Source organism: Taudactylus pleione, unplaced genomic scaffold (genome assembly GCF_031769625.1).
Source record: "Taudactylus pleione unplaced genomic scaffold, aTauple2 ptg000366l, whole genome shotgun sequence".
Classification (NCBI taxonomy): Eukaryota; Metazoa; Chordata; class Amphibia; order Anura; family Myobatrachidae; genus Taudactylus; species Taudactylus pleione.
In genome coordinates, this window is record NW_028284767.1 from 1,953,501 (window position 1) to 1,974,650 (window position 21,150).

The following is a 21,150-nucleotide window of genomic DNA, read 5'->3' on the forward strand; positions in this document are numbered from 1 at the left end:
GGATGACCGATGTATCGTTATGTCATCCCAACGGCCACGATCCAGATTCTAATGTGCACCCAGCATTACAGTTGAAATATTGTTTTCATGGAATTTATGCTTAGTTGGTGAATGGTTACTTAAGGACACTGGGCCTGATTAAGAGCCGGACACTATTTGCGGTCAGTCGTTCCAAAAAAGGGGCTGGCTATTTAAATTGAGCGCTCGCTCTTTGCGGTTTGTTGACGCCTCTATGTCTGAGTGTGCGAATGAAAAATGCGCTCGCTATTTTGTAAAGACGCCCCTTTGCCATTTGGATCACACGTCATCTCCGGTATTTATTAGATTAATCGGGTACATCGAAAGGCATCTGAACTGCTCGCAGTGCTTGTGGTAGGTTTTTCTTACCGCTATCACTGCGAGCAGTTCAGGCTAAAATACAACCAAGTGACGTGGTCGATGACGCTCCTTTACTAATTATGCACTCCCATTAAACGCCGTTTTCACCGTTAGGCACACCTGCGTTCGGATCTCCACTCCCCCATTTTCAAGCACCTTCCCCTGTTACCACCCACAAACAGTAGATTCTGTCAATCAAATTAGCAGCCCCTCCCTGTTTTGCAAGCGCACGATTTCCATTCGCAATGACTGGTTTGTGCATGCGCATTACGACCCATACGCATGCGCAGTTGTGCGAACGAGCGGCCGCTTACGAGCGGCTCTGAATCAGGCCCTCTGTCTCATAAGGCTATCTAAGGGATTTGCCAAATTACACTTTCATATAAATGACTTGATGACTAGCATGGCTCTTACCATACAAATACCCTGGGGTGGTGATTTTGATAAACCTAAAACAGACTCTATGTGTAAATAAAGTTCCTTTGGTGAACAGATGATGATAGGATTGGTGTCATAATATCATTAGTCATTATGTTGTTAATCAAGCTTACACTAATCCACCAAGTTAACATGGTCTGAGAGTAGACATGCTCTGCTGAGATGAAAAATGCGGTGTTAAGTATAAAAAGTTTCTTTGGTAAATAGTTGGGGGCACATACTATTGTCTCATTAATACTTTTGTAAAGCTAACTACATAACTAGCTAACTAACTAACTAATTAATTAATTAACTAACTTACTCACACAAGACCATCATACTAACACGGCCTTAGCTGGCATGACATGCATGCATAGGCGTCTCTATAATGGGTGCAAGGTTTGTGGGGGGCCCACACCCTGCACCCATAGGTAATTATACTTACCTCTCCGCTGATTCCTAAGTGCTGCTCCGCCTCGCCGTACCGCAGCAAACACTCACTGGTAAAATGGCGGTGGACATTTTTCCAGTGATCTGTGCATGCGCAGAAAGATGTCCTCCGGAAAGTAGATGCGGGCGCCATTTTCCCAGTGACCCGTGCATGCACAGTAGGTTCTGGCATAAAGCCAAAATCTACAGCGATCACTGCCACTGAGCCGCTTACAGAGAGGAGGGGGCCCAAACGGAGGCTGCACACGGGCCCCTTCCTCTCTTAAAACGGCCCTAAACTGTCATTACTATGCAAATAAGTTGCATAGCATACAGTACCTTGACTGGAAATTAGACTTACTTTAATTAATATATTATGCATTTATGAATAATTGAAAAGTTGAACTAAACCTTGCAATAATTAATAAACGTGTGGCCATTTCCAACCAGCATCCTGTTGTCTTCTGTATTATATATGCTGAAGAGGATGTGTATGGCTATGATTAAGTCTATATGCTGAGTACAGTTAACTAGTCAATATTCTGCTCCCAGGAAAATAATGCAAACTATAGCTATGCTTAGAACTAGTGTAAACGTTTCCATCCCTTGGAGTACAAAAATTAGAAGTATTATCAAGTTCAATCACTGAGAATGTTTTCAGGTATACATTGAAAATACTGAAATCCTGAACAATGGTCTATTTAACTGTCTTTGTTTAAAGATGGTTCTAAAATGAAGAGATTAGCTGTGGGGTAAATTGATGAATCAACCCAAAATAGTCAAAAATGTCTCCATAAAGTTATTCCCTTGCAGCATCAATTGACTTCCAGTACACAGATTGTGGAGAAGCCAATCAGAAAGCATCATCTACAGACTTTACAACAAACTCATACCAGTGGTATTGAAAATGAAATTTGTAACCAAACGCTCCTCCAAGGGAAAGAGATCCACTAATATTAAAGCTTTAATGATTACACCAGACAGTATTTTCTAAATGCTTTCCATGCAAATTATAGTTAAAATTTTGATCTTCAAACTCACAACATTGGCCCTCATTCAGACCCACTCGCAAGCGGGCGCACGTACGTTAGGCGTACGTACAAAAATATTTAAATTCAATGGCTCGCTCGTATTTTCGTTCGCATCTAAAATTCCTCCCAAAACTCTGACGACCCCTCCTCTAACTAACGAGCGTACGAAATAGCGAGCGTACATCCCCGAAATGGCTTGAAAGGAACGCACGCACAAGTATAAACAGGAAGTGGCCTTGTCAGATGTCGATTACCTGCTCCTTTATTCTGCCTACCTCCATCAATCGTATCATGCCAATCAATGTATCAATTAGCTTAATTGTTTGTTTTTTTCAACACAATGCAAGAAACTTTACTCTTGTCCGTGTTTGTATTTACCCGCAGAATACGTACGGATGAAACATTCGCTTTTATTGTTCAAAAAACATGTGAACCACAATTAAACAATTGTACTATTGCTGTGGATCCCCGCATATTTCCCTGGGTTCATTTCTTTATTTAAATTTGCTTACGCATGTCACTGCATCAAGCCTATCATAACTCTCCAGAGATTTCTGGCCCTGTCGAACACATGACTCATACACTAACCAATAAAATTGCTCCTGTTAATTTCCAAAATACATTAGCCAATCAGAAAATTTTTACACACTTTATCAAAAATGATTTTTAAGAAAAACACCATTGCCATCATGAGAGCCTCCGCATTCACCAGGCGCGAGCTGCTGGTGCTTACGGAGGTCATGGATCGCCGGATCACCAGCCAGCCTCAACCCATGACCAACCGGCAGAAGCGCTCCGCGTATGCGGAGGCACGGTCCCGCCTGCGGTCCTTCGGCTCACGCCGCAACATCGGGCAGCTGGAGCGCAGGTGGTCCGACCTGCAACGGCGAACGCCCCGCTTGCTGGCATGCTTTCGCATGCAGATCCTGGCAAGTAAGTGTTATGTATTGTGGTTTTAATGTTTGTGTTTGTGGGGCAAACTGCGTGTGCATGTTTTCCTGTCTGTTCTATTTATTATTTGTACTCATATCTGCGTGTGCATGTTTTCCTGTCTGTTCTATTTATTATTTGTACTCATATCTGCGTGTGCATGTTTTCCTGTCTGTTCTATTTATTATTTGTACTCATATCTGCGTGTGCATGTTTTCCTGTCTGTTCTATTTATTATTTGTACTCATATCTGCGTGTGCATGTTTTCCTGTCTGTTCTATTTATTATTTGTACTCATATCTGCGTGTGCATGTTTCCCCTCTATTTCTGATTTATTAATTCTACTGCTATTTGGCTTATTGTTTTTTTTTTTTTTTGAACAAATATCTTTGCCACAAAAAAAGGCAACAAAATATTAGGCCAATTTGTTTGTGTTTAAACAATAAATTAAAAACAAAAAAATGAGATTGTATTGTGACATTATTGTACAAATGGGTTACATTTAATCCTGGCCCTAAAGGCAAAAACTGACCCTCTTAAAAAAAAAAAAGGCCTCTTTAAGGAAGGTTTAAAAAATCACATAGCGATGCAAATTCCACAGTAAACCAAAAAAAAGGGGAGCTAATTAAAAGATGATGACATTATTGTTACAATAGGCCATAACCAACAAATTGTGGCCAAAATAAACCCCAAAAATGTACGCTAATTGATTGTGTAATCATGACATTAGCAGCTCTGATTTCCACCTGCGTACGCTTTTGTGCTATCCCAATAAACTGCTTTCCAAACACATACCAAGCCGGTTTTCAATCCAACACTAATTACTTTACTGACCAGCCGCGATTAATCGCAGCACCATCGTTGAGTCCCGGGACGGAGGAGAAGGCCATCGCCAATGTGGTCGAGTAATCCTGACCCTAAGCTGTGCGAGCATTTTGAAGGGAAAGCGGATGTTCCAGTGACGTATGAGACGGTCCGAACACATTTGACGTTCGCATCTGCTAATGTATGTACGCCCCAAAAACGCCTCGCCACGCCTGCGTTTTTTCATCTCCACCCCCGTCAACACCCAAAAACGCCCTGTTCTGTCAATCACATTTGACATGTCACTTCCTGTACGCTATTTTAGGAACGAGAGAAAAAAAACTCGCAATCTGCCGTACGCACATGCGCAGTGTAACACCGACGCATGCGCGGTTAGTCAACATCGGAACGCAACGAGCGTACTGTTGTTAACGTGCGGCTCTGAATGAGGGCCATTGTACGCTATGTAAAAATGATGGGGTCTATTTACTAAGCCTTGGATGGAGATAAAGTGGACGGAGATATATACCAGCCAACCAGCTCCTAACTGACATTTTTTAAACACAGCCTGTGACATGGCAGTTAGGAGCTGATTGGCTGGTACTTTGTCTCTGTTCAATTTATCTCTATCCAAGGCTTAGTAAATAGACCCCTGAAACATTGTAAAATACAGACATTTAAGCCAGGCAGGAAGATTTTTTTTGTGTACTTTACAGTCTTTACGAACCTTAATTTGGTTGAGACAGTCAAACCCAAATTCAACCATCATGAAAATTATAATTATATTGCAAACAGGATTCAAGACCCTCAAACTGAGCAAATTCTATCTAATTTCAAACTGGTACAAATAATTCATGCACCTCTTTCTGGAAGTTATGGTCTGAAAAAGGTGCAGACTTACCCAGATTGCCTACTCTGATAATGATTGCCTGAAATATTGCAAGGAAAAGCTTCTATACCCCATGTGAACAAAAAGATCAATGTGTAACAATTAAATGTGTTACTGCCTAATTTATTGAACATGTGTTTTTTCATATGTTTCTATTTTTTGTTATGTTGCCAAATAAGAAGTCCACCATGTCCCATGATAATCTACGCACAAAAGACACTATTTCATTGCAGTCTGTCAAATGCCATAATACCTCGACCAAGGCAGCACTATGGCACTTAAGTTCAGGGTAGAGAAATAGGCTGCAAAAATAGGTTCTGTACCATATGCTTTAGTATACATTAATAGAAAAATAGGGAGAAATAATCCTTCATCTCTATAGGCCTATTTGTATTCACATTTAAAAACCACTCATGCCTGCTGCACATCATCAGGGTAGTGTACAGCAGTTTTTTATTGCAACAATTAAATATACATTATTTCTGGATGAATGATCGTTTAACACTGAAAAAGTTCTAGACCATCAGTGAGTGTGTCTTCTAGCAAACATAGTTGAATGTTTTCTCCTTTAAAATATGCACAGTGGTCCTTCATAATAAATGCAACAAAGTAAGTATCCTTAAATTTTAACATCTTTAGGTGAAAAAATGCACAGCCTTTTGTAAAAATGATTAATTGTACTGTACTGAAAATCACCTTCATTAATGATGTATTCAAGGCATGAATGTACAGTATGATCTGTTGGAATGCAGCTAAACATATGGTATGCAGGCTAATAATTAACATATATAGCATATGCCAGACAGATAACTCTGACAACCAACAAATGGATGTTAAACTACTTGGACAGCCAATGTACTATTAATAATACCAAGTATAACCTAAGTTAATAAGCAAGCATGGCACTAATCTATTCCATTTTCTATAGGTACCAGAAATATACACCTTTACTATGTCTTCCTAAAGTTTTATTAATTAGTTGGTAATTTGCACTCATTTATTAGAGATACATTGAGCATATGTTTGTTTCCTTCTGCTGTAGTTCATCAATTAAGTTAAGTAATTTATACATAGACTCTAGAAACATCTAATGTGCATAACTGCTATTTCTGCTAAATACACTGATTCTGATTTGCATATGAGGAGCTATTTGATAGCAAAATGTATAATATACTTTAATGGAAATTTATAGCTAATATACCCAGAATTCTCATTTGAGAGTAAAATTCTTGTACCATTCATAAATCTATGTGGACAGGTACAGTATAACAGAAGGAAAGTGTTATTAAAGATAACTATATAGATTTTTAACTACTGTAGGCTCCATTTAAATTCAATAAATTTTTACTTATTAATTATTTAGATATGACCCTGTGGCTTGCCTGTAATGATATCGGTATTGTATTTGTGTTATCTTTTCTTGCTGTGTTTATAAATCAAGTATAAGATCGATGTGAAGCAATAGAGGCCTGACATCGCAATAAGTGCAAAACACCATCCTCAACTGAAGTTTTAGGGAAGCAGATGGTAATATAAATGCACTTTATGAATACAGATAAAGAACCATTGTTGCCAGTGCTTATCCATGTGAGTAAAAATCTGAATAAATCTTACAAAATAGAAATAGGAAGTATTGTGTTGAGTGCACAGGGTTTTATCTGCATTTCAGTGATGTCTGAGGCATAGATGTAGGTGTAGGTGTTCACTAAAAATGATAGGTTGATGATGGATTGCAAGCTTAAATGTTTTGATCAAAATATGAATCAATACCACAGTATTTTATTGTGTTAGATATATTCAGATTTGTACCGACAAGGGTAAGCGCTGGCAACAATTGTTCCTTCGCTCCAAAATAAATGCATCAAGTCTTTGTTTTCCACATTTGAAAATCTTGATGCTTCTCCTTGTCAAGACTTCTCCCCGTCGTAATGATGACAAAGTGATGCATCAACATTCAGACACAGAGGGCTAATGCAGAGAGTGAAAACATCTGGGTGAAAAATGCAGATGTAAAATGCATTCACCTAAAATACGCAAATACATATTATTATTATTATTATTATTGTTAATAATATCATTATTAACCTTTATAGAGCGACACCGAGGTTCTGCAGCATTCTACAAATTGCATATACATAAACAGTGCCAACATTATGATAACTTTATGATAAAAACAAAACCCAAAATGAACACATAAAACAATTTACAAACAATCATAACCACAAAATCAGTGCTGGCTGTGACTTGTATCCTGCAGCAGACAGTTCCTGGGCCACTGTAAGGAAGAGGAAGAAATACAGATGTGTCCTCACTTGTCTTTCCTGCAGTCGCGTCAAACAGCCCTTCTTGGCGCGCCTGGTCCCGTTCGACTCTGCTAGCCCCAGGCACATTTTTTGCGTTTTATTCAAAGATGCAGCCAATGCGATGCTAATAGGATGCACCAGGAGACTGTGTTAATTAATTTGATATGTGACACTTGTATATCAGTGTGCCACTTAGTCTCTCAATCAGCATGCAAAGTGCTATGATGCAGTGGCCACAGCTTTTTTCCACGGCAAGTTCTGTTTACAGTAGAGATTGACTTCACGATCCGGGCCGGGTTTTTCCGCCTGACTCTGATCTCAAAACGAGGCAAAACGTCATCTTCCCGCTGTCGGATTCTTGCGGGTTTTGGAATCTATAAGATTCCCCGGTCATCGGCGCCATTTTCAATCCGGCTGTGGAGAGTGTACTGTACAGACATGTGGGTCCTCCAGGGGTGCTCTGTCTGTACTCTGTACATCCATCAATGGCTGCTGTGTCCTCCAGGGGTGCTCTGTCTGTCCATCAAAAGGGATGTTGTGTCTTGGGGTGCTCTGTAAGTCTAGGGGTTCTCTGTTCATTCATCAAAGGGGCTGCTGTGTCCTCCAGGGATACTCTATTGGTCGCAGTGTAATATTCATACATGTATTGTGCAACACTGCAAGTTGTAGTGCAGTGTAATATTCATACACATATTGTGACACTGTAAGTGGAACTGCAGTGAAATATTCATAAAAATTATTGTGACACTGTAAGTGGTAGCGCAGTGTATTGTTCCTAAAAAATATTGTGACACTGTAAGTGGTAGAGCAGTGTATTATTTATAAAAAATATTGTGGCACTGTAAGTAGAACCACAGTGTATTATTCCTAAAAAATATTGTGACACTGTAAGTGGAACAGCAGTATATTATTCCTAAAAAATATTGTGACATTGTAAGTGGTAGCGCAGAGTGTTATTCATAAAAAATATTGTAACTTTGTAAGTGGTAGCGCAGTGTATTATTCATAATAAATATTGTGACACTGCAAGTGGTAGCACAGTGAGTGTATTACTCCTAAAAAATATCATAGAGGTAGGGATCTTAACCACCTTGGAACTTCCTCCCTGTTACGTAATCTAAAGAGCATCCATCAAAAGTGATTGCAAAATTCAGAAACTTTGGCTAAAAAAGTAACAACAAGCAGTCCAGCATCAGCTAGCTTCCTTCTCTCTGCTAGATCCAAGCACCTGCCATCTTCACCACCAACCTCTTCATCAGCAATATGCTCAATCATGATTGGAAGTAGTCCTGCATCCAATTTGGTAAGGCTAACTCAGTCATCCCCTATCCTGCATTCCTCAGAAGAATCCTTGAGCGCTAAGCCTTCTGCTGCTGCTGGGAGTGGATCTTCATCCCAGAAGGGGACCAAGAAGACTACTAGTATTAGTTAAAAAAACAGCTGCTGTTAAACAATGATGTTATTAGATGTGTGTACGATATCCACCATTAGTGCAGTGGGTTTTACACAGTTAATTGAGGTCCTGTGTCCCTGCTACCAAATCCCATCTAGAGTCCACTTCACTAGAAAAGCAATTCCCAGCCTGTACAGGGATGTTAAAAAAACTTAATTAGTGTCCTCCAAATTGCTGTTATACCCACTGTCCACTTAACCACAGATTTGTGAACAAGTGGAACAGGGCAAACACAAGATTACATGACTGTAACAGACCACTGGGTGGGTGTATTGACCTCCGTGCCACCAACAACAGCAGCATATAATAAACAACAGCTCATTCAGAGGCAGGCTACTCTGTGTATCACAGGTTTCATTAAGAAGCATATCGCTGACACTGGGAAGTAATTGCAACTCTCCTTGGGATTTGGGATTTCTGACAATACCACCAATATTGTAAGAACATTACAGATGGGTGAATTCCAGCACGTCCCATGTTTTGCTCACACCATCAGCTTGGTGGTGCAACATTTTTTTAAAAATGACAGGGCCAATGCAGGAGATGCTCTCTGTGGCCCGCAAAATATCCGGATATTTTCGCCATTCAGTAGGTGCATGTAGAAAGATTGCAAGAAATGTTGAATTTGCCCTGTCACCAACTGAAGCAAGAGGCAGTTACAAGGTGGAACTCCCCCCTTCATATTCTTTAGCAGATGGAGGAACAGCAAAAAGCAATCCAAAGCAACACAACAAAGTATGAGATAGGAAGAGGAGGAGGTATGTACCTTGCTCAAGCTCAGTGGAAAATACTATCTGTTGTGCAAAGTGCTGAAACCCTTTGAAGTAGTCACCTGTGAAGTGAGTTCAGACATGGCTAGCTTGAGTCAGGTAATTCCCCAAATTAAACTGTTGGAAAAGCAGCTTGAGAAACTGAAGGAGGAAACTGAAACAAAGCAATTCCACCTCATATGTCGGACTTGTAGATCAAGTCCTTTATTCGCTTTGCCAGGATCCAAGGGTTGTCAGGCTCTTCCAATCTGATCAATACATTTTGGCAACAATGCTCAAATCTAGGTTTAAGGCATACATGGGGCTTTCTTCCCAATGGACACAGATCTGAAAAGACGCAAAGATCTGTTGGTAAAAAAATTGTCAGCTCAAGCAGAACGTGATGCAATGATGGCTCCTCCTTCAGTTTCTCCAGCAAGTGCGGCTGCCAGGAAAAACTAAACTTTCCCCAAAAAAGACCCACTGGTGATGCAGATGAGTCAAAACAACCAAGTTTTGACATCTGGTTGTGTCTAAAAGAATTGCCTATAATTAATGAGACCTTTACCGTGACTCCATCTGATATAGTCAGCATTAAAAGATTGGTTGAGGACTATTTTAATATGCATGTCAGACAGTCTGTTTCACTACTGGCAAGAAAAAAAGGCAATTTGGAGGCCCTTGCACAAACTGGCTTTGCTTTACTTGAGCTGCCCACCCTCCAATGTGTACTGAAAAAGAGTTTCAGAACAGCCGGGAACCTTGTCAGTGATTGGCGTAGCAGGCTACATTCTCAAAATGTGGAAAAGATGATGTTCATCAAAATGAACTACAAATTCCATGAGTAAGACCTCTACCGTCAATTATGTCCAAAAATTAAAGAGGCATCTGAGTCTGTAATGGTGGATTCCAGTGGGGACAAAGTAATATTGTGTGAAAATGATGTACACACTGATGAGGGTGAGGAATAATTGTGGGTGGAAGGGCCCAAGGACAATTCCATCTTGCACCTCTTTACTTTGCTTTATGTGCACTGGGCATTGCTGCCTGACATTTTTAAGTTTATAGTTTATCAAACTGCCATCCTGTCTGTCACTGCAGTGCCATTTTCTTTCCTAGATGTGCCATATTGGTAATTGAACTGCCACAGCCGCTGAAATCTTCTACATGTGGTTGCTGAAAGCCAAAAATGTCCAGAAATGTTTATGGCCACAGACAGCATCCCCTGTATGCCCCTTTCATTTTAAAAAAAATTCTGAACCACTAAGTTGACTGGGTGGGCAAAACATGGTAGATTTTCAAATGTACCCAGTTTTTTTCATTGCTCCCAACCTCAACCGGTTGCCTCAGGACCCTGGTGAATTGATAGGCTGTTATAAATAACGGTTCAGCTCAATAACTGCCTGCCTCCTTTGTATGTAGGTGACTCTAAGTTGAATAACTGGATAATGTAGATGAAGTGTGTCATGAGAGAGACCAGAAATATGAGCAGCAGCACAGAGCATCTTCCTGCCAGGATATGTGCAATAAAGTGCAAAAACGTTTAATACAAAAATTAGTTGTGTATATTGGTCACATTACATACATATATACATGTTACATACAGTGGGTAAAGCAGGCTGAGGTAACCTGAGGCACGCCACCTGTTGTTGACAAATAATCTTCCAGTAGGCCCGGCAAACATCACGGATGCAGGGAGTTCTAGTTCTGCCATAGAGCTACAGGCTGCTTTCCTCTGATGTAAACAGCAAGCACAAAGTAAATGTCTGTTTACAGTGTGTACTAACAGCACCTACACAAGCAAGGCCACCGCGTTTCTATTAGATGTATAAAAAACCTCCTCAAGATCAAAAAACGTCTTTCGTGGACTGAAGAAATTGATTAATTAAAACATTCTTGGTTTTTAAACTTCCTATGGTGTTGTATAGTTTATTAAACTACCATCCTGTCTACCACTGCAGTGCCACTCTGTGCCATGTTGGAAGCTGAGCTGCCACATCTTAGTGCTGCCCACTGCTGTCGCTTAGCTTAGTTAGCCAGCTAGCTCAATGCAAACTTTTGGCCTAAATTGGAAGAAATCAATATTTTGATCTGCGAGTTGGTCAAAATTGACTGGAATGACTGGAAATTAATGTTATTGAGGTTAATAAAACTGTAGGAACAAAATCGGGAACAAATTATGTGATTTCAGCTGTTTTTATGATTTTTTAGAAAAAAATACAGGTCCAAAACCAAAACATGCAAGGGCGGTTTTGCCAAAAACAAATCCAGATCCAAAACAAGAAGGAGATATAGATCCAAAACCGAAAACAGGGGGGTCGGGCACATCCTTAGTCCAAACTCCGAGTTCGGTTTTTAAATCCGAATTCTGAACTGACAGCAGATCTGAACCGGGACTCGGTTCTACTTGGATCCCCAAAGTGATTCCGAACTGAGACTCAATTCGGCTCGGAACCCCTAAGTTCTGGTGTGTTCGTATTTCAGGAAAACCGATCCGCACATCTCTAATCATAAATTCAGTAATGTTTTATCCTAACTCTTGCTATTCTCATGCTTTGAATGACGGCCGCTTGTCTTCTTGAATACTGACAAGCTGATGTAAAGGATCTTTTAAAGGCCTAATAAACAAAATATAAGTAATCATTCTACAAATTAACTTAGTCATGGATGCCTGATCTATTTAAAGTACATATTGTTCAATTGTTCATTAAGGTGGCACTGATTACCAAGGATTTAAATGAAACAGTGTCATCTTAAATGCTCTTTGCTAAGAACTGTATATATTTTCCTCATATAATTTCTTGAATGCTGTCTTCAGGGCAATTTTTTCTCACAAAGGATCATATAATTTCTCTTCGCGTACAGACAGCTTCCTACTTAGAATTATTAGAGTGACAATCCATGTGTACATATTACTGGGAGAAACAGGCAAATCACAATAACTAATTATACACTCAGAAAGGAGTATAGAATACTTGTTATAGATTTCAGATTTTTACCATTAGAGGATGAGGCATGATCGTGCAAAGAGATGGATGGCACCAATTGATGGGTGGCAGGCTTATCGAGTCAGATCACTTTCCATCTATAGAAACCAATCATGCCTAATGTCCTAATCAATAACAATTTAATGTCTTAATCTTCTAAAAGAGATGCAATTCTGAAATCTCCCATGAGTTAAGGACTAGACAAGAGAATAGATAAGTCACTGTGTGGCCTTCTCAGTCCCTAATTATGCTATAGCAATAGAATACAACAAATTTATGCTCAACAATTATAAACAGAGTGGTTACAGAGGACTCGTCAGGTTTCTTTTTATACTATACACACAAACTAAATTATGCAATATGTAATATGAGCAGGTATTATGGGCCTGATTCAGAGCAGCTCGCTCGCGCTGTGTTCTCGCAAGCGGCCCGATGTTCTGCGTATGCACATGCGCACGATTCGTTCTGCGCATGCGCGAACTACACACTGCGTTCGCTACCCTCTCGCTCGCCCAGCAAAGGCAGCCCAGGGTAATGAGTGACAGGAGAAGCCATTTGTGTGTGGTAACAGGGGCAGGACACTAATAACGGGGGGTTGGAGATGCGAACGCAGGCGTGCCTGGGTGTTTCAACGCCGTTTTAGAGGCGTGCATAATTAACAGACAGCGTCACAGTACACGTCACTTGCCATTTTTTCACACTGATTTCCTCGCAATGTTTGCGGTAGGGAAAAGCTACCTCAAGCACTGCGTTCGCATCCGATGGTGCTCGATGTACCAATGTTTTAATACACTTCCTGGAGATGACATGTTGCTGGTGGGTGGCTCTGCCTGTGCGATTGGCATACGCATACACAAAGTGGCCGCTCGCTAAGACATGGTGGGCGTGCTTATGCCTTGGCGAGCGATCGCTTCCCGTGGCGTCACTTCTAAAAATTTGCATACGCATCTAGCGAGTGTATTCAGATAGCAAACGGGTCTGAATCAGGCCCTATGTCCTTAACATATCTCCCCCCTCCATCCTTACAGACGCAGGGCCTTATTCAGTGGTGCACACAATTCCCTGACATTCCTGCGTTTTTGTAGCTACCCTGTTAACTCCCCAAATGCTGACTACCTATAACTCACTTTGCGTATAAATCCTCACTTCGCTCACCATCTCAAACCCGTCGATGCACGTATGCAGTGTGACTTTGGTGCATGCACAATAGCCCAAAATTGATCCACTGCACCCGACATCATCAACACTGCATGTTCCTCTGAATCAGGCCCTCAGTTACATCTAGTATTTAAGGGATTAGTGCAGAACTATGCAACTCCAGACAACGATGGCAGATAAGAGGGCAATTTATTTAAAGTAGAACTAGCACATAATGGTTAGCACAGTGGTTAGTATTGATGCCTCAAAGCATTCAGCCCATCAGTTTTATTCCAACTAAGGCCCGCTTTCAATTAGAAGCGAAAAGTCAGTTGCCGGACCTTTCGCCATCATCGCTGGTTTTGAGTGCGAAAAGTATCACGCTCGTTCCCGCTTATCCCCGTATTCAATTCCAAATCGGCAAAAACGGAACCCGGCGAAACTTAAATCGGCGAAAACTTCTGTCAGATTTGGGGAAATCAGCCTGATACCCCCCAAAAGATGCACTAACATAGGGGATCACTCTGGATACCCCCGAATAGCCCTGCTGAAGGTATTTGGTCACTTTAAATGGTCTCAGTAGATGCTATTTTGCGTGTTTTACAAAGTGGTGAAGAATAACATTTTGGAGGTTATTTTGGAGAAAATAACTAGTCCCGTCAAATTTGGGGTACATGAAAATGGGTACTAGCATATTTTGAAGTTGCTAATGTGATGGTTTAAAAAACATGAAAAATCCACCTGCTGCAACCACCTGCAATCATAAAAACACCTGGGGCATACTTGGGGACCCCCCTGGAGTCTATTTCACTAGTTTTTAACTTTGTACCCCATCTTAGTTTTTTTGCCCCCAAAATGAATGTACCTTTTGGTGTGTTCGTAATTATTTTTTTTACATTTTTTTGACACAGTTTACCTTAGGGGGCTGTACAAAGGATGCTGGGTGGTTTTCCAATGTTTACACCCCAATTCTGCACTTTTTTCCGCCTGCTATTCAAAGGCGAAACTTTTTTGCCGGGTCCATTGCCTAGGCAAAAAGTATTTGGAATTGAATACGGGGATAAGTTTAAACCGGCGAAAATGATGTAATCGGCGAAAAAGTATCGCCGAAACTGACTTTTCGCTTCTAATTGAATACGGCCCTAACTGCATGTAGTGTGTAAGCTCTCACCATTTTTGCATCTATAAAAAACCATGCTGACAGGTTATTTGCTTCTGATAAAATTACCCTGTGTTTGTGTGTTACTGTGTACGTGTGTGTGCATTATCGTGTACGTGTGTGTGTTATTGTGTACGTGTGTGTGTGCACGTGGTAGAAAACTTTAAGACTGTAAGCTCCACTAAGGCAACTACTTATGCGAATAACAAAATAAATAATAAAGCACTGTCAAGAGTGGTTTGACCAAGCAGCTGCTAAAAGGAGATAGTAGGTCTCCTATACAATAAATGGATAGAATACAAGAGAGCAGCGCTTCAATTAAAATTTACAACCATTTAATAAAATTAATGAAATATCAATTGCATAAACAAATCATAAACACAAAAACACATAAACTAGAAACTGGATATTAAAAATCTTTGAGTGCGATAAAAAACACAAATGAAAATTTCAGACATGCATGTCAAAGTTCGAGCTCCTGATAATAGAAACCCTTTTATGGCACCATACAAATGTACTAGATGAAGTCCAATTATTGGATTAAAGTGGCAATGGCAAATATATAGATATTACCAGTTCCAATGTTCTCCAATGGAAATGTGGGTCTAATGACTGGCAATGACCCGTGTAGTGTGGTCTTCTTTAGATCCGTGAAGAAGGCTGGTATCCTGCAGAGACATGTAAATCTCCTACACCAATTCTGCTGTCATCCCCAATAAACGGGGAAAGCATTAGCAAATAAAATCCCGGGCAGATAGATGATTGTCCAAATCAGGACCAGTGACTTGTGTCACATGTAGTTCTGTCCTTGCTACCAAAGATAACTTCACAGAGTTTCAATCAAAGAACATGTGTGCCAAGTAAGGGTATACACCAACGTGTTTCCCAGCCGGATTGGCAGATTTTTCAAGGGGATGAAATTTGTACGGTGGCATAAAAGGGTTTCTATTATCAGGAGCTCGAACTTTGACATGCATGTCTGAAATTTTCATTTGTGTTTTTCATCATACTCAACGATTTTTAATATCCAGTTTTTAGTTTATGTGTTTTTGTGTTTATGATTTATTTATGCAATTGATATTTAATCTGTTTTATTAAATGGTTGTAAATTTTTAGTTGAAGTGCTGCTCTCTTGTATTCTATCTACTTATGCGAATGATTAAACATTGTTTGTATTTTGTCTAATTTGCCGGCACAGTATAAATAAAGGATAATGATGATAATAATAATAATAATAATAATAATAATAATAATAATAATAATAATAATAATAATAATAATTACTTATGAACGGTTTGGTTTTGCTGAAAACCGCACACACCCGAACTTTGGAGGTCCGAGTCCCGGCTTGGGTCTTGATGTAAATTCATAACTCGGATCTCAAACCTGGATGTTGGGTTTTGGATTGCAAGAAAACAGGTGCAAATTACATCATTTACGCTGTTTTTATCAAGTTTAAAGAAATCCAAAACTAAAACTGAACCAAAACATTTGAGGGGGTTTTCCCACTGAAAGTAGGGAGTTTGTCATATGGGATTCTGCTGTAAGAGGTATTGATCTGGTAGTTGGTCAAGAAGTAAAAAGAGATTTGGTGCTGCCAGGAACAGGTTCAGTTTGTTTTGTCAACATTCATCATGTTGACATTAATAATGTCGACATGAGAATGTTGATATGGGTGGAATGTTTACATGTGTAGCATGTCGACATTCATCATGTTGACACAGATGAAACATTGACATTGATTAGAATGTCAACTAAACAGTCCCTGTGGTGCAGCGGCTTCACTTGCCTACACTAATGGCTCCGGCAGTGTCTTGTAGTCCGGCGGTCAGCTGATGTGGAATTCTGGCAGAGTCATCTGACCCTCCCTCCCACAGCCTATCTCTAGTGCCTAACACTAGCCCTCTGTGTCTGTAGCCTAACTTTAACCCTCCATTCCCGCAGCTTTACCCTATTGTTGGCATGGCACAGAATGTCATAATTCGAAATGTCAACACTGTAAACATGTGGACATTCTACAGGTGTTGACATGTTCCATGTCAACATTTCCACCATGTCAACATTATAACTTTGAGAAGTCGACAATGTAAATATTGACATCATGTTTGTCAATATGGTGACTGCATCCCCCAGGAACTATTGCTCTGAAAAATACCGTAGAATGTGCATGGTATAGACTGCTGAGTTGGTGACTCAAAATGAAGAAGTAGATGTTTTTGTACAGCTTTGTACAATTGCAGAGAGTTTTTGTCTTTTAGGAGGCAGAATCCTCTTTCTGAGACTTTTATCCTGTTCACGGGACAGAGGAACACTCCATCAGACACTAATAGGGGTATTAAATATGGGTGCGATAACATCGTTTTTTGCATTAATATCGCACTTTTTAACGTTTTTGCGTTAATATCACTTGTTTTACTTTTACACCCTATTCAATTTCAAAGACTTATCGCAGTTTTGAAAAGTCTTTGATAAAAAAAGGTGATAACTTTTCACCATTGAATAGGTGTCGAAAAAAAGTGCAGAATTGGGGTTTAGGGGTGCAGGCTTTAAAAAAATAGCCTGCACCCCTGAGATTGACATTTAAAAAAGAACTGTGTCAAAAAATGTTTTAAAAAAAATAGGGACACCCCAAAAAGTTAATTTCAAAATTCGGGTGCAAAAAAAAAAAATGGGAAAAATTGTTAAACAATAGTGAAATAGGTTCAGGGCTGTTCTGCAAGTATGCGGCAGGTGTTTTCTAGAATAGAATTATAGCGGCAGGTGCACAAATGCAGAATTAAAAAAAAATTACTTTAGGGACACCAAAATATGCTAGTACCCATTTTCATGTACCCCAAATTTGATGGGACCACTTAAAAAACAAAAAAAATAACCTATGTGCTCTTCTGCATCACTTCTTCAATGTCGGAAAAAAAACACCTGCTGTGGCTGTTTAAATCCCCAACTTTCAATTAAAGGCTAAAACGGGGGAACCCATAGTGTTCCCCCATGTTTTTACAACTTTAGGGGGGTCTTACAATTATTTTAAGGAAAAATTCGTAACTTTACGCAAATCCAACTTCGGAGTTTCCCGTTTTAGTTAATTTTATTTTGAATACGGGGATAAGCGGGAGCGCGCACCATACCTTTACGCAGAAAAAAACTCCGATATGAAACGTTAACTTCGCCAGGGAAGTTAACCTTTCTTATTGAATACCCCTCTAAGGGGTAAATTTACTAAGAATCGAGTTTGGGTGAGATTGCAATCTTGGGTGAGATTAGGCATGTTTTTCATCTCGCAAATTTACTAAAGTCAAAGTCGGGTGAGTTACAGAGAGATTTCTCTCATCTCACTCGCAAAACTCGGGAGACCTAGCAAACTCGAATCTTCTCACCATCGGCCAAACTCTGAAGTACTTTTCACCTCAAAGATACAGCTCGCAAATTTACCAAGAATCGAGATAAGAATCTCGGGTGAGATGCCTGCAAACTCTCTGCCAAATTGACGTTTTAAACACTCACCTCCAGAGCTGCGAGTTTGTCTGAAATATACACTAATCATTGTGTTTTGTGTATGTTTCTTTTTGTAACTTGTTTAAATAGTGTTAATTATTTTAAAAAAATTACGTGAGGTCCCACCCCAAAAGTCTAACCAGCCACGGACTTGCCAGCTAGTCCTGGTTCTTAAAATTACAGGAAACAAAATGTGTAGGGTTCCACTGTAATTTAAGAACCAGCACCAGGCAGCAGGGACAGAGCTGGTTTTAAATATAGGGAGAAAAAAATTGGCATAAGGTTAGCCCTATATTTAAAACAAGCTCCAGACCCTTTCTAGCGAAGGACTGATGCCACAGCCAGGGGTGTCCTTTCACCGGGCCCCCCAGCCACAGCATCAGCCCTGACCACTAGTCAGCCTCCAGCCACAGCATCAGCCCTGACCACTAGTCAGCCCTGGGGAGTTGGGGACCCCTCCAATAAAGGTGTTCCCCTCTCCAGGGCACCCCTGGCCTAGGCTGATAGCCCGGGGCTATCCCCGGCACTCTAGGGCGGTGGGTGCCGGGTTGATAGTGCTAGTGTGTAGTGTAAAATAAATGGTTAAATATTGTCTTTAGTTGTGAAACTACACATACCAGCAAGCCTCCCCCGCATGTTGGTATTTGGAGAACCACAAATACCAGCATGCTGGGCATTACGGACCCGCTGGTACTTATAGTTCCACAACCAAAGCAATACGAGAAAAAAAAACATACACCGTGAAAGTAAAATTTTATTATAACATACATTCACGCTAACACTCACTATCACACATACTCACCTAGTATCTGAAGTAATCCATAGGGGTACCTATAAAAAAATCAATACTCACCTCACCTATGCATAGTTCACGTCATATTCTCCAAGTAGGCATCCATGGTTTAATAAAAAAACAGGTGCTCCCAAATCCAAGCCAGACCGAGTAAAGGTATGTGTTTTCACATAGCTTTACTCCACGCGAATGACCGGGGCACACGTGTGCCATGTCATTGAAGGAGCTGCCAGCCAATCAGCGGGCATCTCCGCTGTGTGCGGTCAGCCTGTCTCCCCCATAGACTTCAATGGAGAAAAATCTCCATCAAATCTCTGCTCTATTGTATTATTGATGTAACCTCAAGTAACCTTGTGGTTACATCAATGATACAATGTAGCGGTTCCCTCCATAGACTTCAATGGAGATATCTATCAATTGAAGTCTATGGGGGAGACAGGCTGACCGAACACAGCCAATCAGCGAGCTGCTTCAACGGAGATGCCCGCTGATTGGCTGGCGGCTCCTTCAATGACGGGGCACACGTGTGCCTTGGTCATTCACGTGGTGTAAAGGTATGTGTAAACACATACCTTTACTCAGTCCGGCTTGGATTCGGGAGCACCTGTTTTTTTGTTTTAACCCCATGAATGCCTACTTGGAGAAGAGGACGTGAACTACGCATAGGAGAGGTGAGTATGGATTTTTTTATATGTACCCCTATGAATTACTTCGGATACTAGGTGAGTATGTGTGATAGTGAGTGAGTGTGCATGTATGTTATAATAAAATTTTACTTTCACGGTGTATGTTTTTTTTCATTTTGCTTTGGTTGTGGAACTACAAGTACCAGTGGGTCCGTAATGTCCAGCATGCTGGTACTTGTGTTTCTCCAAATACCAGCATGCAGGGGAGGCTTGCTGGTACATGTAGTTCCACAACTAAAGACAATATTTAACCATTTATTTTACACTACCCCTACACTATCAACCCGTCACCCACTGCCAAGGGGATGGGGGGGATAGCCCCGGGCTATCAGCCTAGGCCAGGGGTGCCCTGGAGAGGGGGACCCCTTTATTGAAGGTGTCCCCAACTCCCCATGGATCCCTGGCATGGGCTGAATAGCGATCAGGGCTGATGGTGCAGCTGGGGGGCCCGGTGAAAGGGCACCCCTGGCTGTGGCATCAGTCCCCCCATCAGAAAGGGTCCAGGGCTTGTTTTAAATATACAGGGAACCTCACACTATTTTTTCTCCATATATTTAAAACCAGCTCTGTGCTTGCTGCCTGGTGCTGGTTCTTAAATTACAGTGGAACCCTACACATTTTTTTCCCTGTAATTTTAAGAACCAGGACTTGCTGGCAAGTCCGGGGTTGGATAGTCTTTTGGGGGGACCTCACGTCATTTCTTATTTTAAAATAACCCGTTTTTTTACAGGTACAACACAAGCAGCTTACACATATCTCACTGATAAGTGCAGGATGCTAGCTCGGGAAAGATTTGCAGAGAGAAAACACTACACTCTTGGGTGAGTAATCTCAGCATCACTTGCAACTCGGGGGAGATATCTCGATCTGCATCACCATCGGCAATCTCACTTTCAGCTAAACTCACTTCTTAGTAAATTTGCAAGTAGAAAAACGGGAAAATCACCCGAGATTTGGCAATGCAAAACGAGATTAAAACAACTAAACTCGACCATTCCCGATTCTTAGTAAATTTACCCCTAACACTTGGTAAATAAATGCTGCAATGAGGAAGGGTTTGGACAACAAAGTTTGAAAGAATGAGACACTGTTAAAAAGAGACTATTCGCTTTCTGGTACTTGGGGAACAGAGGTTCTTAATGAGTAATTGAGACATTTCAATAGAAGATATTAAAATTAAATAAAAGGACCAAAAATATAGACCCCTCTTCCTCCACCATAAGTTGATCAAAGTTTATTTGACATACTGTAAGCCGCTCTACAGATGATACAATTTGCCCGTTATAATAGTCAAGGTGTTGAAGACTCACTGGAAATGCACTAGAATAACTTGCAAAACTCTAGACGGGCAGAAAGAATGATACAATCTGACATTTGAGGCCTATTAGCTCACATATGCAGTCTATTTCAAAACATTCAAAGCTTATACAGTAGAAACCAACCCACAAGCCCTTTCACTATAAAAAACAGACTTTTGTTGTGTTTCAATTTTTTTGGTTAAACATAAACAATT

General features: G+C 40.5%; 1 protein-coding gene across 1 annotated transcript in view; it reads right to left on the reverse strand.

Moving 5' to 3' along the window:
- Window positions 1-21,150, reverse strand: part of CA11 (carbonic anhydrase 11 (inactive)) — a 371,774-nt gene that overhangs the window by 88,033 nt on the left and 262,591 nt on the right. The gene's annotated exons all lie outside the window — the stretch shown is intronic.